General features: G+C 42.2%; 1 protein-coding gene and 1 long non-coding RNA gene across 2 annotated transcripts in view; one reads left to right on the forward strand and one right to left on the reverse strand.

The window, feature by feature from the left end:
- LOC121033124 (uncharacterized) overlaps window positions 1-11,656 on the forward strand; it is a 37,293-nt gene extending 25,637 nt beyond the window's left edge. The window contains exon 3 of the long non-coding RNA XR_005791713.1: window positions 11,290-11,656. This is a non-coding gene — a long non-coding RNA (uncharacterized LOC121033124). The remainder of the gene's footprint in view (window positions 1-11,289) is intronic.
- Window positions 1-24,262, reverse strand: part of COLEC12 (collectin subfamily member 12) — a 201,891-nt gene that overhangs the window by 77,372 nt on the left and 100,257 nt on the right. The gene's annotated exons all lie outside the window — the stretch shown is intronic.

The following is a 24,262-nucleotide window of genomic DNA, read 5'->3' on the forward strand; positions in this document are numbered from 1 at the left end:
ACACACACACACACACACACACACACACACACACACACACACACACACACTGTCATCACCTCCTGCATCTCTAGGGTTGTGGGTTCTAGTTAGGACACTGGTTAGAAGTTTTTGACCAGGGCCCCAAGGTTGGGACAGATGTGATGTGATGAACAGAGTGAGTGGTCTATCTGAAATCAAGTTTGAAACCTGGAAATGAATGGCTTCAAATGTTTAGAAGTATTTCCTATCCACAGTCCTTAGCCTTCAACTCAGAGTATAAATGTTTGCACGTGGGGGGTAGGGAGGTTGTAAATCAAAGTGAGTGAGAGCAGACAGAGGGGGTACAGTGTCTTGTGCAGAGTCTCACTCCTGGTCCCCCCCTTCCAGCCTCGTGGGCAAATGGCCCCTGGCTAGTGGCTCTATATAAAGAGTCATTTATTATTTCCATCCATTTTAACTAGCCTTTTCCCAAGAACCACAGAATGTCAAAGATGCTGAGGTAAGCACTTGAGACTTTTGTAAATGTCAAAGGCAGTGGAGCCAGACTCCGAGTAAGTCAGATAAATGCAGGAAGGGACCCCTTGCATTCCAAAGCATGTGCAGAAAAGTATAGAAAAGTACAGAAGTGGGTATTTATGTACAAAGGAATTTTTGAAATAGTTCATTGTACAGAGATATAATTCTGCTCCAAAACCTCAATTTTCAAGAAGTCTGGCATGAAACTGACTGGAGAAGAAAGGGGTATCTAAATCTGGAATATTCTGCACTTCTGAAACTGGGTGTAGTTGGTAGTTTGTAGGTGTGCTCACCTCTCATCAGGAAATAAACTGCTGGATTTACAAATGTCAAGAACTCATTATTTGGGCACGTTAAACAAGCATACCAGGTCTATGATCTTCTAGAGATCTAAAAACTGCTACTGCCACCACTGGGGAGACAGGAGTTTTACTAGGAATTAGGAATACACTGCTATAATAATCCATAATATATTCATGGTGGAGTTGGAATAGTATTTTCACTATACATACCAGGTACACAGTGGGTTAAACAGGCATTGCAGATGATCAGAAGGTAAAACATTATTTCTAGAGAGAAATGTATCTTTAAATGATCAAACATCTGCCTTACAAATTACTTTGCCTGTTCCAAGTTAGGAACTACCTGTATAAATCATTCAGACACACTGATGAAAAAAAAAATCCCCTCTTCTACTTTTCATGCAGAGTCAAGAATATAGGATTAATTAGTTTCACAAGTGTATAGTCTGACTTACTACTTTATACAGCAAGTTGCTCCAAGGCAGGTAGAGTATCTCCTAAGTGTTCTGCATTTCATCACAGTGGAGCAGGTTTTTGTAACCTAGCAAATGTACGCCATGCAAAAATAGGACCCAGAAAGACTGACAGCCTGGAATTCTGGAGTGAACCCAATACAATGAAATTCAATACAGATGAAGTGCCTCCCTTACCTTAGCGGATGGTGTGGTGGAAAGGGCATGACACACATTTCGCTCCTGACACTCCACTTATTAGCACTCTGCCCCTCTGAGCACTAGCTTTCTTCTCTGTAATGTGGGCATAATTACATGCACATCACAAAATTATTGTACAGACTAAGTGAAATCATGCATTTACAATGAATATGGTAAATGTGGTACATATTGGGCCAATGCATCATAGTTACCTCTTCTTTCCTTGTAAAATGTAATTCCCTTTTTGGGGTGTCTGCCTGCAGACAGAGAACACACTTTATGGTCTGTGCCTCCACGCAGTACGTTTTACAAGACAGTCCCCACATAAGAAGTCTGTAGTTTTCTAGTATTCCCTGTGGGAAAGTCCAGCTAATTCTAGAGTCCAGGATTGGGAAGCCCATTGCTGTGGTACACCTAAGCCACATCCTTCTACCTAGCCTTTATCAGTATTAAAGGTGAATTTTTTAATTAATAAAAAAAAGCATCTGCTGAAATATAAGATGGGGTAATGGCTTAGTAGTAGCATGAGGGAAAAAAGACTAGGAGTTTAGGTGAGTAGCAAATTCAATATAAGTTAGGGATCTGGTGTAGCTAATGTGTAATATGTAGTGTGATAGAGGTATGGAGGGGAGTGATACCTCAGGAGGGAGACTGTATGTCCCCATATCCCAACTCCCAAAATGCCTTGTCATAACATCCCATAGCAAAACAAAATACCTGCCAGAAACATGATAAAATGTGGAACATGAAAACATGAGCTTACCTAGCTCAGCCGTGAAACTTAAGTTATGATTATATTGGTTTTGTATTAATGCAACATATTTCAAGATTAAAACCTAAAAACCAAGTAACCTTAGTTCCATCTTAAGGAGAAACCTACCAATTCAACAACAGGTTATAGCTTCTCCTCCACCCTAACCACCCTCCCCATCCCTTCTCCACACTCAGCCCATGCACCCAGGAATGCCTTTGATCAGTAAAGACTCTACAGTAGTGGTTCTCAGCCTCAGTTGCATGATATACCCCAGAAGTCTGTACAAATCTTGAACCCAGGTCAGTAAAGTCCAGGTGATTCCAATGCACAGTCAAGGTCAAGAACCACTACTCTAGAATGCTGGTCCCACTTGAACCCAGAGGATGGCACCAGTTCTGGTGGTCCACAAACTTGAGGAAGATTGGAGAGTTGGGAGCCTGTTCAAATGAGAATGACCAGGATAGTGACAGAAGGACAACTGGCAAGGGACATGGAGATGAGGAGAATATACTCAGGGGGTGTATAATCGATACTTAACATACGTGGAGTTGATACTACCCAAAGCAATCTACACATTCAGTGCAATTCCTATCAAAATAACACCAGCATTATTCACAGAACTAGAACAAATAGTCCTAAAATTTGTAGGGAACCAGAAAAGATCCCAAATAGCCAAAGAAATCTTGAAAAAGAAAACCAAAGCAGGAGGCATCATAACTCTGGATTTCAGGCTATACTACAAAGCTGTAATCATCAAGACAGTATGGTACTGGCACAAGAACAGACACACAGATCAATGGAACAGAATAGAGAACCCAGAAATGGACCCACAAATGTATGGTCAATTAATCTTTGACAAAGCAGGAAAGAATATCCATGGAATAAAGACAGTCTCTTCAGCAAGTGATGCTCGGAAAACTGGGCAGCGACATGCAGAAGAACGAACCTGGACCACTTTCTTACACCATACACAAAAATAAACTCAAAATGGATGAAAGACCTAAATGTAAGACAGGAAGCCATCAAAATCCTCGAGGAGAAAGCAGGCAAAAACCTCTTTGATCTTAGCCGCAGCAGCTTCTTACTCAACACGTCTCAGGAGGCAAGGTAAACAAAAGCAAATATGAGCTACTGGGACCTCATCAAAATAAAAAAGCTTCTGTACAGCAAAGGAAACAATCAGCAAAACTAAAAGGCAACCGACAGAATGGGAGAAGATATTTGCAAATGACATATGAGATAAAGAGTTAGGATCCAAAATCTATAAAGAACTTATCAAACTCAACACCCAAAAAACAAATAATCCAGTGAAGAAATGGGCGAAAGACATGAATATGTCTTCTCCAAAGAAGACATCTAGATGGCCTACTGACACATGAAAAAATGCTCCACATCACTCATCATCAGGGAAATACAAACTGAGATACCACCTCACACCTGTCAGAATGGCTAACATTAACAACTCAGGCGATATTGGTGAGGATTGGAGAAAGAGGATCCCTTTTGCACTGCTGGTGGGAATGCAAGCTGGTGCAGCCACTCTGGAAAACGGTATGGAGGCTCTTCAAAAAACTAAAAATAGAACTACCCTACGACCCAGCAATTGCACTACTAGGTATTAATCCAAGGGATAAAGGTGTGCTGTTTCGAAGGGACACATGCACCCCAATATTTATAGCAGCACTATCGACAATAGCCAAAGTATGGAAAGACCCCAAATGTCCATCAATGGATGAATGGATAAAGAAGATGTGGTATATATATATATACAATGGAGTATTACTCGGCAATCAAAAAGAATGAAATCTTGCCATTTGCAACTATGTGGATAGAACTGGAGGGTATTTTGCTAAGTGAAATTAGTCAGAGAAAGACAAATATCATATGACTTCACTCATAAGAGGACTTTAAGAGACAAAACAGATGAACATAAGGGAAGGGAAACAAAAATAATATAAAAACAGGGAGGGGAACAAAACATAAGAGACTCATAAATATGGAGAACAAACTGAGGGTTACTGGAAGGGGTGAGGGAGGGGGGATGGGCTAAATGGGTAAGGGGCACTAAGGAATCTACTCCTGAAATCATTGTTGCACTATATGCTAACTAATTTGGATATAAATTAAAAATAAAATAAAATAAAATAAAATAAAATAAAATGAAATAAAATAAAATAAAATAGAATAAAATAAAATAAAATAAAAAGTGTTATGTGAAAACAGAGATGGGTCAGTTATAAATGTATATTTCAAACTTCAGGAAAAATTAAAAAAAATTTTTTTTAATGAAAAAATAAATAAATAAAAATAAAATACCTGGAGCCCTGTCAAGTGTAGGAAAAAAATTGTTTTGTTCTCCCTGCATGACTATCAAAGGATGGAAACTAGAGGGAAATGATTTCAGTTCAATCTCAGGAAGAACTTTCTTAGAAGGAGAACTCTTCAAAGATGAAGAGGCCCTGAGGGAACGCACAACCCACAGCTGGACGTGAATGAGCGCAGACTGGTGTGAGGCCCCAGAGGCCAGAGATTCTATAATGGGAAATCAGACATCAGATGGGGGATCAGACTGGACAGCTTTTCAGGTCTCGTGCAGCTCTGTGATTTCCGGGGCTTGATGCTAGTAATGGACTAAGTTATCAACTTTACATGATGAAGAAAAAAATTTCGTTTAACTCAGGAAAACAAATCCATTAATAACCCTTACCTAATGGGTAAACATGAGTGGGCTGGGATATAGGAACAAACCCAAGAAGACTAAAATGCCCCAGAGCTCTTTCCACAATACCATACAGTTCATTAGAACAATTCAAAATACAGCAGTGAAAGGCAGCTACGCTGAATGCCCTCTCTGCAGCAGCTCTCCAGGAGCTATCTGATTTGAGAAGGCAGACACTCTGGAGGAGCTCCCTGCTGTTTATATGGCTGTCCAAGTTAATTATCCCTATATTTTCAGATGAAGTGAATGGTAATCTGTTTATCTAGGTCAAATGTTTGGAGCTGCCTCTGTCCCTTGATAGTCATACAAAAATACATAGTGTTATCCTCTGGGCATTATAAGAAAAGATCAGGTTAAAAAAATAGCATCTACTTCTTTATAGGTTCAACACAATAAGCCCTTATTTGTAAAGTACTCTAATTAAGCCTAACTCTAAACAAGTAGTTTATAATGGGATTTTTTTAAAAAAGAAAAGAAATTTTGAATTGTTGTCCTGAGATTATGAATATGTTTCCCCATAGAGATAATGAAAAGCTGACTTCTGGTTTCTGCAACCATTCCTAAGAGTAGTCACTTCCACTGAACAAGGAAAAATGCATGGTACTACCATAGACAGCTAATAAAGTGCAGGTATTGATTACCAGAGCAAAGAGCGGTGTTGGACTGGAGGAAGAAACTTTATATGTAACAATGCATGTGGGGGAGAATGTGATTTAACATGCAAAATAAAATCTCTGGAAGGGTAGGTGTTTCCTAATGTCATCTACGATTAAGATGTACTTTAAGGTCATCTCATTTTGGATCAAGTCAGTCAGAGTGAACTGAGGATAGAGTTAGGGTGGGTATGCCCACCTGGGAGAAAGGATTAATAGGAAACCTGCTGTGGGTGGGGATGGGAATAAGGACAGTCTTGGTTTGGTCCTGGAGGAATGGAACCTTTAGAGGACTACAGAATCACTGAGCAGCTAAAGTTACAAACTCCCATCCATCTATGTCCCTTTGAGCCACTTTTCTGTACTAACTAGATCCAACATGTCTAACGTTATTACATGCAAGGCATCTAACCAAACGTGAGCATACAGCAATGATGGGAAGACTAAGACATGCCTGCTGCCATCTTCGAGTCTCAGGAGGATAATGCTATTAAGACCTCCACACTCAGGGCGCCTGGGTGGCTCAGTTGGTTGAGCATCCGACTTCGGCTCAGGTCATGATCTCACAGTTCATGAGTTCAAGCCCCGCGTCAGGCTCTGTGCTGACAGCTCAGAGCCTGGAGCCTGCTTCGGATTCTGTGTCTCCCTCTCTCTGCCCCTTCCCTGCTCATGCTCTGTCGCTCTCTCTCAAAAATGAATAAAAGTTAAAAAAAAAATAAAAAATAAAAGACCTCCACACTCAAAGTGCTATCTGTGCACAAGCAGCAATAGCATCACCTGGATGGAAGCTTCTCAGAAGCAGAACATCAGGCCTCCCCCCAGACCTACTGAATCCGAATCCGCATTTTAACAAGATCCTTAAGTGATTCCTTTGGCTCATTAAAGCTGGAGAAGCACTTTGGTAAGAGACCTTAGAATTTCTATCCTCCCATTTAAAAAAAAAAAAAAAAAAGACTATTTTTAAGGCAGTTTTAGGTTTGCAGCAAAATTGAGGGGAAGGTACAAGATTTCCCATGTACTTCCTGCCTACCCACTTGCACAGTCTCCCCCATTATCCACATCCCCCATCAGAGTGGCACATTTGTTATAGGTGACACACCTACATGGACACATCATGATCACCCAAAGTCCACAGTTCACATTAGAGTTCATTCCTGATGTTGCACATCTTGTGGGTTTAGATAAATGTATAATAACGTGTATTCACCATTATAGCATCACACACAGTAGATTCATTGCCCTAAAAAACTCTGTGCTCCATGTATTCATCCCTCCCTCCCCATTACACCTGACAATCACTGACATTTTTACTGTCTCCATAGTTTTGCCTTTTCCAGAATGTCACACAGTTGGAATTATACAATACGTAGCCTTTTCAGACTGGCTTCCTTCACTTAGTAATATGCATTTATGTCTCCTCCATGTATTTTCTTTTTTTTTTTTAATTTTGTTTTTAACGTTTATTTATTTTTGAGACAGAGAGAGACAGAGCATGAATGGGGGAGGGTCAGAGAGAGGGAGACACAGAATCTGAAACAGGCTCCAGGCTCTGAGCTATCAGCACAGAGCCCGACACGGGGCTCGAACTCACAGACTGAGAGATCATGACCTGAGCCGAAGTCGGACGCTTAACCGACTGAGCCACCCGGGCGCCCCTCCTCCATGTATTTTCATGGCCTGATAGCTTCTTTATTTCTTTTTTTTTTTTTAAATTTTTTTCAACGTTTATTTATTTTTGCGACAGAGAGAGACAGAGCATGAACGGGGGAGGGGCAGAGAGAGAGGGAGACACAGAATCGGAAACAGGCTCCAGGCTCTGAGCCATCAGCCCAGAGCCCGACGCGGGGCTCGAACTCCCGGACCGCGAGATCGTGACCTGGCTGAAGTCGGACGCTTAACCGACTGCGCCACCCAGGCGCCCCATAGCTTCTTTATTTCTAATGCTAAATTATATTCCATAATCTGGATGCATTATAGTTTATCCATTCACCTACTGAAGGACATCTTGGTGGCTTATAAGTTTTGGCAATTATGAATAAAGCTGCTATAAACATCTGTGCACAGGTTTTAGTGTAGACATAAGTTTTCATCTCCTTTGAGTAAATGTCAAAGAGTATGATCGCTGGATTGTATGGTAAGAGTATGTTTAGTTTTACAAGAATAACCTTTCATTTCTTAGCTACAGAGCCGAGGCCCAGAGAAGTTAAACGATTTGCCCAAAGTCACACCATAAATTCATGGAAGCCAGGCCCAGAACACACATTTCTTGCTGCTTCATCTGGAAACCTATGTTGTTATGGGAAAATAATGAATATGGAAGCCAGGGAGACCTGAATTTGGAAGCTCTGTGCCTCAGTTTCCTCACCTGTGGCCACTACGATGCTAATACTTGCCTAGTAGCATAATTGTGAAGATTTAGTGAAACACCTGAAAGAGCTCAAGGTCCAAAAAAAATGTAACTTCCAAAAAGTTATTGTTCCTATTGGTACCTTCCAGAGGCACAGAACCTCTGAAAGGGGCCAGCTGCACTCCTCACTGAGGCTTCAGGGGCTCTCCACGTGGTGAGGAGTTTTGTTGGGCAAGAATGGAGAACTCTACTTCATCTGCTGAAGGGTGGGGTACCACACTGCTGCCCATGTTCTTTAAGACTGCTGTCCAAGCTTTATATAGATCCCTGGATGTTTCCAGTGCTGTTTTCTAACACAGTGACAAGCTCGCTTTTGGCAGATTAATTGGTAGAGTTGTCAGCACAGCTGCCTTTTATTGCCAATAAATGTGGGTCCCTCTGAGCTGTGGTCTTAATTATTTGTTATTTCTTTTTCCAAGGGGGGTAACATATGTCCTTCTTTAGCTGGTGTTTTCTTGCATCAGGGCAAGAAACTGAAGGGTGCACTGAGGCATTTATCATATGGCAGTGACTAGGCGCGTTAGAGAAAGCAATAAACTAGCAGAAGCTGGAATACCCTTCTACTAGCCTTTTTCCTTTTCTCGATCCTCTCACTCCCCCCCTTTCTCCTCCCCACCAAACCCGTGCTTAAAGGCAAGAGGCAGAAAAACTTCTGCATCCAGTTTAAGCCCCATGATAAAATTTCTACTGGTATAATATTGTGATTTCCCTCTCCTCATTTAAGAAATGTTTGAAGTGGGGCACCTGGGTGGCTCAGTCAGTTGAGCGCTGACTTCAGCTCAGGTCATGATCTCACGGTTCGTGGGTTCAAGCCCTGCATTGGGCTCTGTGCTGATGGCTCGGAGCCTGGAGCCTGCTTTGGATTCTGTGTCTCCCTCTCTCTCTGTCCCTCCCTGCCCATGCTCTGTCTCTCTCTCAAAAGTAAAAATTAAAAAACAAAAACATAAGAAATGTTTGAAGGCTTCTAAGCCATAGGGCAATCTCTCGGTGATATTTTCTTATGCAATATTTGAGAACTATCAATCTCAGCACCATTGATTCAGATACAACTATAAATGACTATTTTTATAGCTCTTAAAAATAATGTACTCTAAGAAAATTCAGAAACTTTGTTGACAGTATTTACAGAATTAGGCAAAAACTGTTTTGATGAGTGTAATCACTGAACAAATCATGTGTAATTTGAAAATCTTCAAAATCCTGTTGGATTTATCACTTACATGTAACAAAATTAATGCCATATAAAGCAGAATCCTGCTGAGTTTACTTTTTATCCTACCAAGAAATATTCAGTTCAGCCAATTGTTAGCTCTTTCCAACATTGGGGATCTAAGGGAATCAAAGGAAAATGTAATCCATGCGGGAACACATAGGTCTGTTTTCAGCCAATAGTTTCAGTATCTTCCCCACAAAATGTTTTACTAGATTTGCTGCTAGGCAGATAGATGTGAGCTTCACCTTTTCAGGTCTACCTTCTTGTCAAGGGGCTAGGGAACTGTAAAACAATCTCAGCTGGACAACAGGAGGGATAATGAGCAAAAAGAACTTGGTAATAAGCCATCTACATAATTGGTACATGAAAAAAATCAAGCTAAAATGGTAATTTTTAAGGCTGTTAGTAGCACTCAGCTTCCATAATGGCAAGACACAGTAAACTACTTATTATACTATTTTATTATAGTCAAATACCACCTCATTTTAAATGGAAGCCTTGTAAAATTGAACTAGATTGATGTCTTAACCAGAGTTATCTGTATAATCTCTAACTAAATCTGCCTAATTGGGTCATCAGCAATGGCTCTCTTGGCCATTAGTCTTAATTAGCATGGCGCCATCAATACTGCACACACTCACATGCCTTCCAAGTAGCAGCTAGCATTAGCCACCTACCTTTTTTTTTTTTTTTTTTGAGAGAGAGAGTGCATGTGTGGGGGTGCAGAGCAAGAGAGGGAGGAGAGACACACAGAGAGAGAGAATCCCACTAGAGAGAATCCCACACAGAGAGGGAGGGAAAGAGAGACACACAGAGAGAGAAAGAATCCCACTAGAGGCGGGGGGGGGGGGGGCCGGGGGGCGGGAGAGAGAGAGAAGCAGGGATCACCCACAGTGGGACTCATGCTCACCTGAAGTGGGGCTTGAGCTCACCCAATGCGATACTCAAACTCATGAACCAAGAGGTCATGACCTGAACCAAAGTCAGATGCTTAACCGACTGAGCCACCCAGGCGCCCCCACCCACCTTTTTATGAAGAGATTCACTCAAACATATGTATGTGGGTCTCCCCAAATGCCAAGCATACATCCAGTGAAGGTGGTAAACCTCAACTTTAACTTACTGAACTGATTAACTACTTGTGGCCAGCCAATGTCCAAGAGCCAGTATGTCACAGGGATGGACTAAATAGAGATAACACTGGAGAAACAATGGGAGGTATTCCTGGCAATGATGGGCTACCAACTAATTAATGTGACCCTGAAGCCAGCTTTTGTCACAAAATCAGAGTCCCAGGGACACTTGAAGAGGAGCAGACACATCAGTACTTGTAATAACTGACTGTGCTTATAAAATTCTCACTCACCATTACTGCTCCCTTTCCTTCAGGCCAAGGAACACTTGCGAGATCACACACCTTTTGTCCCAAGCCAGGGTCTGCTTTACACTTTCAACATAGGGAGAAGTTTGGAGTCCTCCTGTCCCCATCACTTTGGAGTCCTCCTTTCCCCATCTCTGCATTGTTCTTCTTTCTCCCGAATGCCATCTACCTGTCTCCCGGCTCCCGGTGAACTCACTGTGCCTATCAGCTAGTGGCATTTCCTCACTTGCTGCCCTCTCCAATGCCCCTGGATTCTGATGACCTCTTCCTTCTATAACAAACATTTCCTCTCCTGGTGAGTATGTAAGCCAGGTGTTAGAAAGAAACAACTTGTCTGTATGATTCACAATTTATTGTGAAAATAGAACAACTAGCCACAACTCTCCCAAGGGTATTAACAATTGAAAGGATGAGCTTATTGACAATATTGAATTTATCATTGATAGACTTCCAACCAGTGTAACTTTGAAAAGGAAGCTGTTTCAGGCAGAATAAGGAAAGGATGTTTGAAAAGATACCTATATCCATTTCACACACACACAGCCATGCTGTACAATACTATGCAGCAATTTTTTAAAATGACATAGTGCCATATATACTTAAGTGGAAACTCTCCAAGCTACTGTAACAGCAAGCCCCTTTGGGGATTCTTTAATCCAACCACAAGGTCAAAAATAAGGTCATCACTGGTCTTCTCCCACTATTTCAGAATAATCATCCTCTCTGTTCCACCTACTCCCCGAGAGAATCAAGCTCACTCAAAATGCCACCCACAGACTCAAGCCTGAAGAACAGAGCTGAAAACATGGCACAGCACCTCTGAAAAATTGTTCAGCCCTGACCCTGGCCAATGGATGTGGAAATCTCATCTGTGGTCAAAATCACACTCACAGATCAGGCCACAGATGCAAATCCATTTTCTGCCATGGTATCCACAGACCTCATCTACAGCTTTCTGATGACTGGCTTTCATTCTAATTGAAAGGCCAACGATAAGATCCTGATGGAATTTTTCCTTAACATTAAAAGCACAAAGGGGCACCTGGGTGGCTCAGTCAGTTAAGTGCCTAACTTCGACTCAGGTCATGATCTCACGGTTCGTGGGTGCAAGCCCCATGTGGGGCTCTCTGCTGTCACTGCACAGCCTGCTTCAGATCCTCTGCCCTTGCCCCTCTCTAAAGTAAGTAAACCTTTAAAAAACGCACAAATAAATAAAAACATACAGCAAACACAATGTCAGACTCTAATTTCACAGGATGCCATGTCAACCCGAGGCCTATCCTAGGACCCGTAAGTGCTTTGCCCAGCAAGGGGCTAGAGTGCTCCAAATCACATCTGCATTTCCCAAGAGCAGGCCTCAGATGCTCTCAAAATCTGGGAAGGGAAGCCAGTCTTGCTGCACAAACAGTGGTTTGTTACGGAACAGGCCTACGCCTGTTGTCCTGTGAGCTATTTTTGAAAAAGAGGCAAGATGAGTAAGTTGAATTAGAATCTTTCAAAGCAGAAACTACTTTCCAGGACCCGGATATTTTCAGAAATGTTCCATTAACTATTTCAAGGCACAAAAGATCATTTAGCAGATGATCTTTACTGTACTTAAAGGTTAAAAAGATAACAAAGGCAAAGGCTCCTTTGGTGCATGAATTACAATCCTAAAGACTTAAGAAGGCCCTGTTTTCCTAATGCCCTGGTCACAGTACAGCAGCAGGTCACAAAGACACAAGGACAGTCCTTGCCTGCTACACTGGTGGGTCAGACATCATCCCCACAGCAGCAAACTGGGATCTGTTAGGAAGTAACCATGCAGGTGGCTGAGGGAAGCTGTGTGTTGATGGGGAACTGGTTCCACTCTTTCTCTCTTCCTTCCTTTCTTTCTCATGTGAATTTCCAGTTTTACTGCAGAGCCATTTAATGGCTTTTTCCAAACCAGTCTCAGGTTTGGATGTCACAGAGTCTTGTTTCCACCGACTTAACATGAACTCCATCTCTAACAACTTGGGAGGTTGGAGAGAAGAAAGCTCTTTGGGTATGTACCTACTTTCATCTTGTAGACTCCCAATGTTTTGAACTGAAAAAGACTTAGGAGATGATATCTCTCATTTGAAGAGTATGTACCAACTGGATGCCAAATGGAAAGGGGTGCGTGGTAATGTGTGTGCCCAAACAGAGAAGAGAATAGGGAAAGATGTTCTGGAATGTTTTACCCTGATTGATTTGGGGAGGGGTTACTTTGGGGTATCTTTGGCAAGTAACTGCAGCAAAAGTGTCTCCATTTTTCAGCAAATACACAACATGTTATAAGTTAACAGGCAGTATGCCATATTAAGATCTGCCATCTCCTCTTGGGCAATAAACTGGAGATATTTAGTGCTATCTTGAGATCAACTTTTTGAGTGCCTGTGGCTCTCTTGTTGTAAGAACTCTTGTTGATCGGGAGGAGATTCTGTCTTTTGGGACAGTAGTTTATAATTAGTGCACTGTGCCATCGATGTCTGAATTTTACTTCCTATTTGTATTTTTGGGGGGGACCAAGAGAAAACAGCCTACAACCACAAATTCCCTGCTGCACACCAAAGTAACTAGATACAAGTTAGCTCTTTGGATGTTCAATGAAAAAGTAGGTAGGAGGCAGCAAGAGTTTATTTTTACTTAAGTAGAGTACTCAGAAAACCAATTATTACAATATACAGAGTTCAAGTTCATCCTTACATCTATAGTGAGTAAGTACCTTTGGGAAGATCTCATCATTTAATATCAACAGATAAGATTACTTAAAGTTTATACAATGTTTTTGTAACTAATCTTACATTATACTGAGAACATGCACGTCCACACACTCATGTGTGGCAATAAACTTTGTATGTTTAGTAAATAGAAGACCGAAAGAACAAATCCTTGGATGGTCTCTGGCCCATGAGTACCTGGGACCATCCAGGGAGCACAGGAAATAGGAAGTACATGGCTTTAGCATTTCTGCCTAAGGAGTTGATATTTTTTTTTCTGGGTTAAACTGCAGGGAGCCTTCCATCCCTACAGTGCATGGAATTTTTTCCAATTGGCAGTATATAGCCTGGTGGCTGCTGAGCACAGTTATCATAACCTACAATTCACTATTCTTTTGGATAAGTCAGATACATCTTGGAAGAAAGAAAAAAATAAAAGACCCAGGTTATGACCCTTGTTCTCCTCCCCCATGTCCACGTCAACTTGGTCAAGCCTTTAGTTTTCTCATCTGTATTATGGGATAATCATACCAGTCCTGCTCAAAGTTTTATGCAATTCAAATCAGATGCTGGGTCAGAATGATGGAAATCTACTTTATAAATTGTACAATGTTGCATAAATATGTGGAAAGTGTGTTTTATATGTAGTAAAATTTACACTCTTTTAGTTTACATGCTATTTGGTGAATGCCACACACACACCAGCCTGTTGGATCTATGTTTATGCTTCACACTATTGCTTCAGCTGCTAAGGAAAAGGGCTAATGTCAAAAGATGCTCAGCTCACAGCTTGACTTGTATAATGTAAGGGCTCTTTATACATCTACCTTCAACCTAGAGTTCACAGCAAGACACGTGCTGTCAGGTCAGGGAACTCACTTTAGCAACCCAGTCCTAATTCCAGGTCAGCTGGAGCTGAGCCATGGATTACACTATTAGTCCAGGATGACAGTTACTTTCCTTCTATGATTAAACATCTTTGGAAAGGATTTGTGTTACATAACCCAAGGTTCAAACTCTTTTGTTCTTGAGTTCTTTGACAATGAATAGAAGCTTAAGTTCACTGCCTGCTGTCCAATACTTTTTAAGAGTCCTGTTGTAAGAAATAATATTCATGGATGATTGCCTAAAAGATACGAAGAACTTCTATCCCTTTATATACCCAAAATTGTATCCGCACATCAAGCCAAACGATCAAAAAAGCAGCAGGCTTAGGCTGAACCGCTCTGGTCCTGTGTAGAGCTGCTTTTACTGAATTACACTTTGGCAGTATGCCATTGGCTTGCAGTGAGGGACATTATAAGAAACAGTTCTATAAAAACTGCTAGTGTAAGAATGTTGTTGAAGATATTTCCACTGTATCTCCACATTGAGCATTTGATGAGAATCAGTGGAGAAATGTCCCTTGGGTCTTAGTTCCAGCACAAACCTGTTTCTCTGGCTTTCTTGATATGGGCACAGGAAAGTGCCTATTTCCCTTTTCGCTGTGGTTTTAGGAAGCACAGAGTCAAATTTTTGTGCTACCTCTAACAACTAACTGTACATAAACTGTATATGAACAACTAACTTTCATGGTCTTTTCCATCCTCATCCCTCATACTTTCTACAGTTTAATTTCTTCTTAATGTGTTTATTATGTGTATTTCTGTAAACTCTCCTAAATTTTTGGAGAACAAATGTGCATTTAACTTGTGGGCCCTGAAAAGGCTCTGCCAGATCACATCTGCCTTTCCAGCCTTGTCTTTTGCCATTTTCTACCATGACTCTGTGACCTAGTCACACTGACCTGCATCATGCCTTGACTATGCTGTGCCCTTCTGTGTTGTTCTCCATCTGTCTATGCAGACTCCTCTGCCTGGAAGACCCTTTGCCTGTTTCTTAGTCAAGTGAAATCCTGGCAGAACTCATAGTTTCTGTCTTTGTTCCTGTATGGCTTTTCATCCATGCCACCAGGATAGCATTTATATTATCTCCAGTACACTAGGTATACACCTGGGTCCTTTGCTAGATCATAAACTCCTTGAAGGCAATTTGCATTTATCTTTGTATCTCCAGCGCCTCACCACAGCTCCATATATATATATATATACACACACACACATATATGTGCTCAACAAATGTTTGTAAAAGTAACAAGTCAATGAATACTCCAGAACCAGAACTGGGACCCCTGGGAGACTCGTAACGAAGTTTGATAAGCTGCATTTCAGTATTCACATGGGCTTCACAGTGGTGGCTGCTGGAGGCACAGGTACACATGCTGGTATCTTCCAGAGTTTGAGATAACTGGCTACATCAGTCTTTCCTCAGAGCAAACCCCAATCCTCCAAATTTCTTCTGGAGACAGGAATACAGGGATGCTTTTTTCCCCCCACGACTCTTGCCTATGGCATTTGCTACCTGGTCAAATTCCAGCTGTTTGGCATTGGTGATGCTAACACAACAACATCAAACCCAAAATATAAAAAAAAGCTACACCTGATTCTGCTTTTTGATTCCACGGGACAGAGAAGAGGGGCCCAGGTAAAGGGAGCAGGTAGGAAGCAGTCTGGTATACTGGGGGCCTCAAGGGTGCATGCCTGCATATGAATGTTGAGGAAAGCTAACACCAGCAACCAATGATTCAATCAGTTTTCCAAACACTGGGATAGAAATGATGCTACCACAGCCTCCCCTGTCCTTCCAGTGCCAGCATAACTTCTCATTTGTTCAAGAATCCAAATATCCACTGGATGATGAAACAGAACATGAAAATAGCATCACACTGTTTACAGAAGAGTCTTGCACCGAAACACATTCAAAGGGCACTGCAGAGCAATTTTAATATAGTAAGCAGTAACTTTCTGCCTTGGAGCTTTCCCATTTTTGCCTTTTGCTTGGTGTTTGCTTTCCTGGAAACCTCACAGTAAAACTAATAGGACTACTACAGTTTCAACAGGAAGACCACGGAGTCCAACACCTCCATTTTACAAGTGGGCAAGCCGAGGCCCTGTCAGATACACTGAGTTGTCCAATGCTACACAATGAACTGGCAGCAGAACCAATGCTTGATACTCAGACCATTGTTGCTCCCAGGATCTCATGCCAGCTGCCTCCTGGTAGTCCTCAGACAAAAATTAAGTACAAATAACCAGAAACTCCTGGGAGAATAAACCAACCCACTTGTTTCTACATTAATGCCAACTCAGTTAAAAGAAAAAAAAAAAAAGCCCTCTATTAAAGGGCTAACAGACTCAGTTAAACATCTGAGCAAGTGATTAATGTGTACAGGGACAGGGACAAGGTTGCAAAGAAATGTTCTATCTTAGAGCTTGGCATCTGGGACTGATTCTGTAAACACTTGGGGAGAGCCTAGCATCTGCTGACCCAAGTGTTGGAAGAAGGAGAGGAGGTGAATGAAAGCAGGGTGTGCAAGAATGCAGCAGAAATCTTGGTCTCAGATCTCCTACTCTGCTGACGAATGTGTTATGTATGTCACTTGGCAACTGGGACATGGCGTGCATCAGCAAAAAGACACTCAGGGTTTCTGCAGTTGAGCTGGGAGGGCACAGGGCTCTACAAACAGTTCACAATTCAGTTGGAAGTGCCATAAGGAACACAAGAGTGCTGGTGCCTTCTGGTTTCAATTCTGGCACAATATCCCAATTTTAGGGGGCCACATGTGTCTACAATCCCTGGGCACGCAAAGCACAAGGCAAAGGCTCATGTTAGGATGTACCGACTCAACCACGGGAAGGGCACTAGACTTTTTTGAGTTTCTGACTGCCTTTTTTAAACAATAAAAACATGGATCATAATCCTTCCCAGAAAAATGTGAGGTTAAAAGTTTAATCTGAGTTCACAGCACACACATTCCAAGGGGGCACTGTACTTGGGGAAATTACTCACCTAGAGTTTATATAAGTTCCGAGGCGATTAGAGTCAGCCGACAAATTGGAGCCAGGACACGTTTACATTTAAGGCTTAAAATGTAGATTCTTCTTACAGAAAGAAAGAATGAGGGGGGAAAATCACCCAATGTTTCTTGTTAAGGGACCAGACCCCATTAAGTGTCAGTCTATCATCTCAGAAAGTGTGGGAGATGCCAACACATGATCCCTCTCTGTCCCTCTTGAAAAGCACACGTCACATCTGCTTGCTATCAGTATTTATCTCACAGCGTGCGTCTGACTCATTTGGAAAACTCAAAGCACATGTTTATTCCTGCTGAGGAATCAGCCATTACTATGCAGTTTTACAGGTCTTCTGTAACCCAGAGCACACTGTGATGAAAAGAGCTGCCAGGGAGGCGGGCTGGGCTCTCAGTGCTGCTTGGTTTGATTACATGGCTCCCAGCTTTGTATGTGGAGAGAACACCTTCCCATCCTCCAGTGAGCTCTCTTTCACTTCTAGTCTGGGCCACAACTAACTCCCCTTCTTAGTCACACAGTGGGTGGAGACCTTAAAGCAAGTGTGTCTGGGAAAGAGTGGCAGCAGTTAATGAGAATGAGAAACACACAGCTTGTTAATTGTTGGAAACTAATGGCATTTGTGCAGCAACTCAAAAAGTCTTGGTCACAAAACGAAATCTACGTGCTCTTCCTTTTTTTTTTTTTATCCCTGCTGTCTTTGGGGTGGCTCCTGGTGACTGCAATACAATTCTCACACTGGGCTTCTCTGCACCACCTAATCTGAATTCAAGTGGCTTCTCTAACAACACTGAAGATGATGGCAACGTGAACCTACGTTACCTGGGCCTACATAAAGCCACACTCTGGGATGAAGGATGAAAATTCGTTAGACTTAGTGTTTTGCCTGTTGGATCTTTTTTTCTGATTTTTGGCTCTATTCTGCCAAAATTGACTGCAAAGCCATGGCAGGACAACATAAGTGTCTTTGCATGACTTAGGAAAAGGTGCCCCTTCAGGCAGATCAGCCCTTCTGGAAACCTTTCTGCAGAGCCAAACCTGCACAAGTGACTGCAGCAGCCCTGGCAAGAGCTTTTCCTAGGCCTTTTCTTTCCAGAGACCTTAAAAAGTGACAGAAACTCTGAAGTTTATTTGCTTTAACTGGAAAAGCCACACTAGGATGATTAAATGCAAGAGGTCAAAGGTTCTAATCAAAACCTACCATGGGGCATCTGGATGGCTCAGTTAAGCGACCACCTTTGGCTCAGGTCATGATCTCACAGTTCATGGGTTTCAGCCCTGAATCGGGCTCTGTGCTAACAGTGTGGAGTTTGCTTGGGATTTTCTCTCTCCGCCCCTCCCCTGCTCACACGCTCTGTCTCTCAAAAATAAGCATTAAAAAAATAAAAATAAAAATAAAACCCTACCATATACTTTTATTTGTGTTTGCTGAATGCTGAGTCCCACAGAGGGCTGGATGGCAAGGCTGGCATGAGTTAGCCATACCCGATGGGCCTCCATCTGGCCAGATGAGCTGATAATCCTCAGTTTGCCCAAGAACCAGCTGCCAGATAGAACTTGTTGCTTTGGTGAGTTTGTGTCCACTTTCTTAAGCTGCGTCCTTAGTTCTGCATACCTCTGGAATGACAGGGAGATTTCCTGTCCTCCTGGTTTGTATATGCCTTCCCACTTCTTGTCAGTGGCCTCTATCATCCCTCAGATTTTGCAGGCAGGCCTGTCCTCTGTGGCCACTCTATCTTTGAACAGACCACCAAACTCTGACCACCAACTTTAGTAGGTGCTATTTCCTAGTTCAATGGGTTCCAAGCATTCGAACATAGAACCTCCAACTTCATTACTTTATTTATTCTTTGTTAACTGATAAATTATCGATGCAAGCTATCACATCACTACTTAATAGTTCAAAATACACTTAGAGTGAAAGCTATCGTAACAATTACACATGTAAATTTTCATCCATATCCCCCAGTGACATTTTAATAATTTTGATGGTTTTCTGGCTAATGCTTGGCAAATCACAAGAGACTGTCACTGTGTCTACCCTGTAACACTGTCACCTTACAATGTGATTGGCAAACCATTTTTGGGAGGCATAGGAGAAGTGTTTCCTGTGTTCAATTTTTGTCTATTTGGTTCTCTCAGGGATGTACTGATAGAATGCTTTTTTTTTTTTTTAATTTTTTTTTTCAACGTTTATTTATTTTTTGGGGGACAGAGAGAGACAGAGCATGAACGGGGGAGGGGCAGAGAGAGAGGGAGACACAGAATCGGAAACAGGCTCCAGGCTCTGAGCCATCAGCCCAGAGCCTGACGCGGGGCTAGAACTCACGGACCGCGAGATCGTGACCTGGCTGAAGTCGGACGCTTAACTGACTGCGCCACCCAGGCAACCCTAGAATGCTATCTTTAATCCATGGTTCCTTTATAGGAGTCTTTTATTTTTATTTATTTTTTAATGTTTATTTTTGAGAGAGAGCGAGAGCATGTACAAGCATATGGGCAGGGGAGGAGCAGAGAGAGAGAAGGAGACACAGAATCCAAAGCAGGCTCCACATAACCTGTCAGCATAGAGCCTGACGTGGGCCCCAAACCCATGAACTGTGAGATCATGACCTGAGTCGAAGTCAGACACTTAACTGACTGAGCCACCCAGATGCCCCTACAGGGGTCTTTTAAAGTCATATGTTCATTTCGTGGAGGTTAAAACTAGACAATACAACTGTTAAACCCATTCAACTAGGTACCAGTAACCAAGCATGGAGTACTCTCTGCCTTTGAGAACTTGGAGACAAAAGTCTAAAGATTGGCCCACTCTTTCACTTAGGGTTAATACCATGTCACCCAGCCAGGAAAAAATGCACTGGGTTTTATAGCCACCAGAAACATGAGAATTTCACAGCTGACTCCACATCTACATCATTTCTGGTTCAGAGCACTTCCTAGCAAGAGAAAGGAAGTTACAGATACCATTTATGTCCAAATGTCTTAAATGCCTCCAAAGGGAAGCAGGTAAAGTATACAACCTAACTTTCTAGGCTTAAAACAAACAAACAAAACAAAACAAAAAAACAGGGTCTGTCTTCACTCATCTTTCCTCCATGGGCACTTCAAAAAAAGCATGGGAGCTACAAGACAGCAGCAAAAGGCATGCTGTTCCTCCTTCCATTAGCCCACATTGCCTTACCTTCCGCAATAATAACACCTACAGTCTTAACACCTTCCATAAATTGATTTTGTCACCCCATTCTAGGTTTGAAAAATTAGAGCTGCTATATACATTTTCAATCCAAAGGGTCGTGATTTCTAGTTTTTGAGGAATGTTGCTACTTTATCCAAGAAAAGCAACCACCAACAAGATGAAAGGAACTAGCCACAAATTCCCCTTTCCACCCACTTCTACGGTAAAAACACAAGATCAGAGCATTTCTCCAATGTTGCCAGTGAAGACTTTTCTCCAATGCTTGACTACTGGCCCTTCTGAGCCAGGTCTCCCCTCTGTGCACAAGCCTCTCTCTCTGACGGCAGAAGCATCTCTGTGCATTCAGTGGGCCTGATACAAGAGAGGGAGTCTGGGGGAAGGGTGGGGAAGCTGACTTAGCAACTTAGCAGGGTCAGTCATAGGAAAATTCTATCGATGGGAAAGCAGATTCAAACTGTGCAAGAGTTAGAGGAGTTAGTTAACCATAAGTTAACTCTAAGTTAGCTTCTCCAATGAACTCTCTGATTCACTGGCATCTGTAATGAAGTTCAAAGAAGTCAGTTATTATAAAGAACAAGAAGAAAACCAGCACTGAAGCCAACTGAGGCTATGGATTGAGACATCCAGAATCTCTAGTCTTTTCTGGAATGGGGGGAACATGTAAGCTGACAGCTTTGACCTCAAGTTCTACGTGCTGCCTCTTTTTGCACTAGGGGATTCTAAGTGCCCATGGACTTAATACAAGAAGAAAAGAAGGAATTAAAAGCTGGCCTATATGTAGTATCCAGACCTAAATCCTAACCCAAACATATCCAAATTCTTCTGATCTTCTTAAGATCAATGTAAGCAAACAAAGCAGGTCCAAATAATGCCAAGCAGTTGAGGGCCACCCATGTATACCAGGCTACTTTATCAGCAGCTCGAGGCACTATTTATAAAAAAGCAAAACCAACCAAATAAACCAACAAAAGACAACACACAAAAACAAACCCAAAATGCCATCCCAGAAAATGCACAATGGAGTCTGAGGTTGAGGACACTTTCCACCCTATCTCAGGACTGAATTTCAGATGACTGGGGTGGGGACCACCAGCACTAGAGACCTGGGGTGTGTGACAGGGAAATGAGCCAGGAGACCAACTTAGTTGAAAAGATACTTCTCGGGGGACCCGGGTGGCTCAGGCGGTTAAGCATCCGACTTCAGCTCAGGTCATGATCTCGTGGTCCGTGAGTTGGGGCCCTGCGTCAGGCTCTGTGTGGACAGCTCAGAGCCTGGAGACTGCTTCAGATTCTGTGTCTCCCTCTCTCTCTGCCCCTCCCCCACTCATGCTCACTCTCTCTCTCTCAAAAATAAACATTAGAAAAAGAAAGAAAGAAAGAAAGAAAGAAAGAAAGAAAGAAAGAAGGAAGGAAGGAAGGAAGGAAGGAAGGAAGGAAGGAAGGAAGGAAGGAAGGAAGGAAGGAAGGAAGGAAAGGTACTTCTCAGTCCCAGGTGGGCAGCTCTGTGCCCTTGTAGCTGTTCCTACTAGTTGGGAGTCCTTTCTGTCAAACTCTCCCCAATGGCAGGCCATGCTCTGCCATCCATGTCATGTCATTTACTAATTTATTTGTCCATTAACAAATATTTATTGAATTCCTCCTAAGGGTCAAGTCCTGGGGATATACACATGAATGGAACACACATAGCCTCTACCTTCATTTGGAGCTTTCTCTAAGTCTCTCTGGCAGGCTGTTTGCTTGAGTTTTAATCCTGGTTAACATGTAGACACTGTGGGGCAGAATTAGACTTGGCTGTTGCCAGTTGTTAGTTAAGCAGGGTTTTGAAATTCAGACTGATACTGAGTACCTGGAAGGAAGCACTGGGGCAGATGTGTGGTGGGAACCATGGTAGAGCACTTGCGAAATTAATTTTCATCTGTTTCACAGTTTGCTTGGGACTAGCCCAACCTATAACAGACCCTGGTTCTTGGCTCAGTCCTCAGACAACCCTTGTTAAAGGGTGTACATGGGGTGGGGGGGGGGGAGGGCAATGACTGGAGAGGCTATATTTATTCAGAGTCTATAGAAAGTCCCAAGACACAGTTTTAGCTAGACTTTCAGCTCTCTCTTTGTGTAAGTGGTTAACCCTTTTCATCTCCATCTGCGTCCTCAGTGCAGACTGAGGTAGTGCGTGGTAGTGCTTGGGAGGAGTAAAACTGCAAAAAGACAGTGGCAAGTGGATATCTAGAAGCTGGAAAGGGCACACATAAAGTCTAATCTGGATAATCTCTGGGTACTGGATAATGAAGCACTGGTGTGCTCTACGAGTGGAGCAACTTTCAGTTTAAATCACGCCAACTGAATGTTCAACAGTTTCTAGAATGAATAGATCCTTCTGATCTGTCATAAGTTCGTGCACTTGGAATAACCAATAATGTGTAGTTAAACATGTAATAAAACTTAAGGGAAAAGAGAGTCCAGGGCGTGCAGGGGAAATGAGCTATTACTCCTCTGGCATGGAAAGGCCATTGTGTTTCATGTATGATTTGACCATGCTTCAGGAAAGCAATTTTAGCTTTAAATGGCACATTTCCTTTCTTCTTTTATTAGGCTTCCTGAAGGGTTATTTCACCCCAGGTACTTTCTTATTCTGAGTAGTATTTCAGCTGTTTCGTGCAAACCCAGATATCTTGCAGAGATCTCAGTAATATTTGGTATGTCACTAACGGTCAACAACTGGCAGACTGTGGTTCTGGAATCCTGAGCTGCATACTTGAATCTGTGATGGATGTTTATAACTGTCGGAATGTGTCTTCAATCATCACAGAAATGCCTGAGCACATGGCTGTTTGTTGCGCAATGGAAGACGTGACTGACCATGTTTCTTAAGATGGGCATTTGTGCCATTATTTATTATTGTTCTGGTAACATTTACTATTTTTGAGGGCTTGTTGTTCTGTTTTAAGAAACAACAATTTGAGTGTTCCCCCCCCCCCCCCCCGCCCAAAGAAATAGCCTCAACCTTCTTTCCCCAAGTTTTGTAGCAAGGCAGCATCTGGGAACATATGGTTTCAGCTTCCTGAAAAATAAACTTTCTTTTCTTATTTTGTTAAGATAAATTCTTTATTCCTAGTGAAACCAAGACTAGATTAGTTAATGGAATTTTATCTCCTTGGAATTTATCTACATGGGAACATCAATCTCATTAGAGCCTCTGGAGGTAGGGGCTAATGGAATGTAGACTATCTTGCACATGAATGTCTTCTAATCATGAAACAACAATTCTTACCTAGGAGCCACAAACATGTGCTTTTTTCCAATACTATCTGCACTCAGGCTTGCTTCAACCTTCTTAGTATTTAGGTATCTAAAATTAGTTATTCATGAGTGAAATAAAATATTTGTATTTGCATTATAGTTCTTCAGATCTGTAACCAGCTCACACCAGCTGGCCTTTTAAATAATTCCTCTGTAAAATCTCCAGTAACTCCGCCACTCAAAGCAATGCAGTTACCTTTGGCTTCCTTACAGGGATTCAACCCCTATTCCAAGGGAAACAGACCAGGTTTTCAAAAAGCCAAATGGTCCTTGGCGCCTTAGCTGCTCATGAAAGTACAATTATTATCAACAGAAAAGATACTTTCTAATTGTCACCAAGGACTTGTCCTCAGTGTTTTGTGATCTCAGATCAAAAGTCTCCAGGTGTCGTGGGTGGAGCCAATGCTAGCACTTGGCTTAGCTCCACTGTGCATCCTCTTGGCATCTCAATGTTCTTGTTTATGAAGCTGGGCCATCTTATCCTTTACAGATACTCCACAAAGTACCTCAAAGGAATACGCTCAAATACTTGCTTCTGTATAATTCCTAGAGGCA

The sequence above is a fragment of the Herpailurus yagouaroundi genome, unplaced genomic scaffold (assembly GCF_014898765.1).
Source record: "Herpailurus yagouaroundi ecotype Mexico unplaced genomic scaffold, PumYag 142, whole genome shotgun sequence".
Taxonomy (NCBI): domain Eukaryota; kingdom Metazoa; phylum Chordata; class Mammalia; order Carnivora; family Felidae; genus Herpailurus; species Herpailurus yagouaroundi.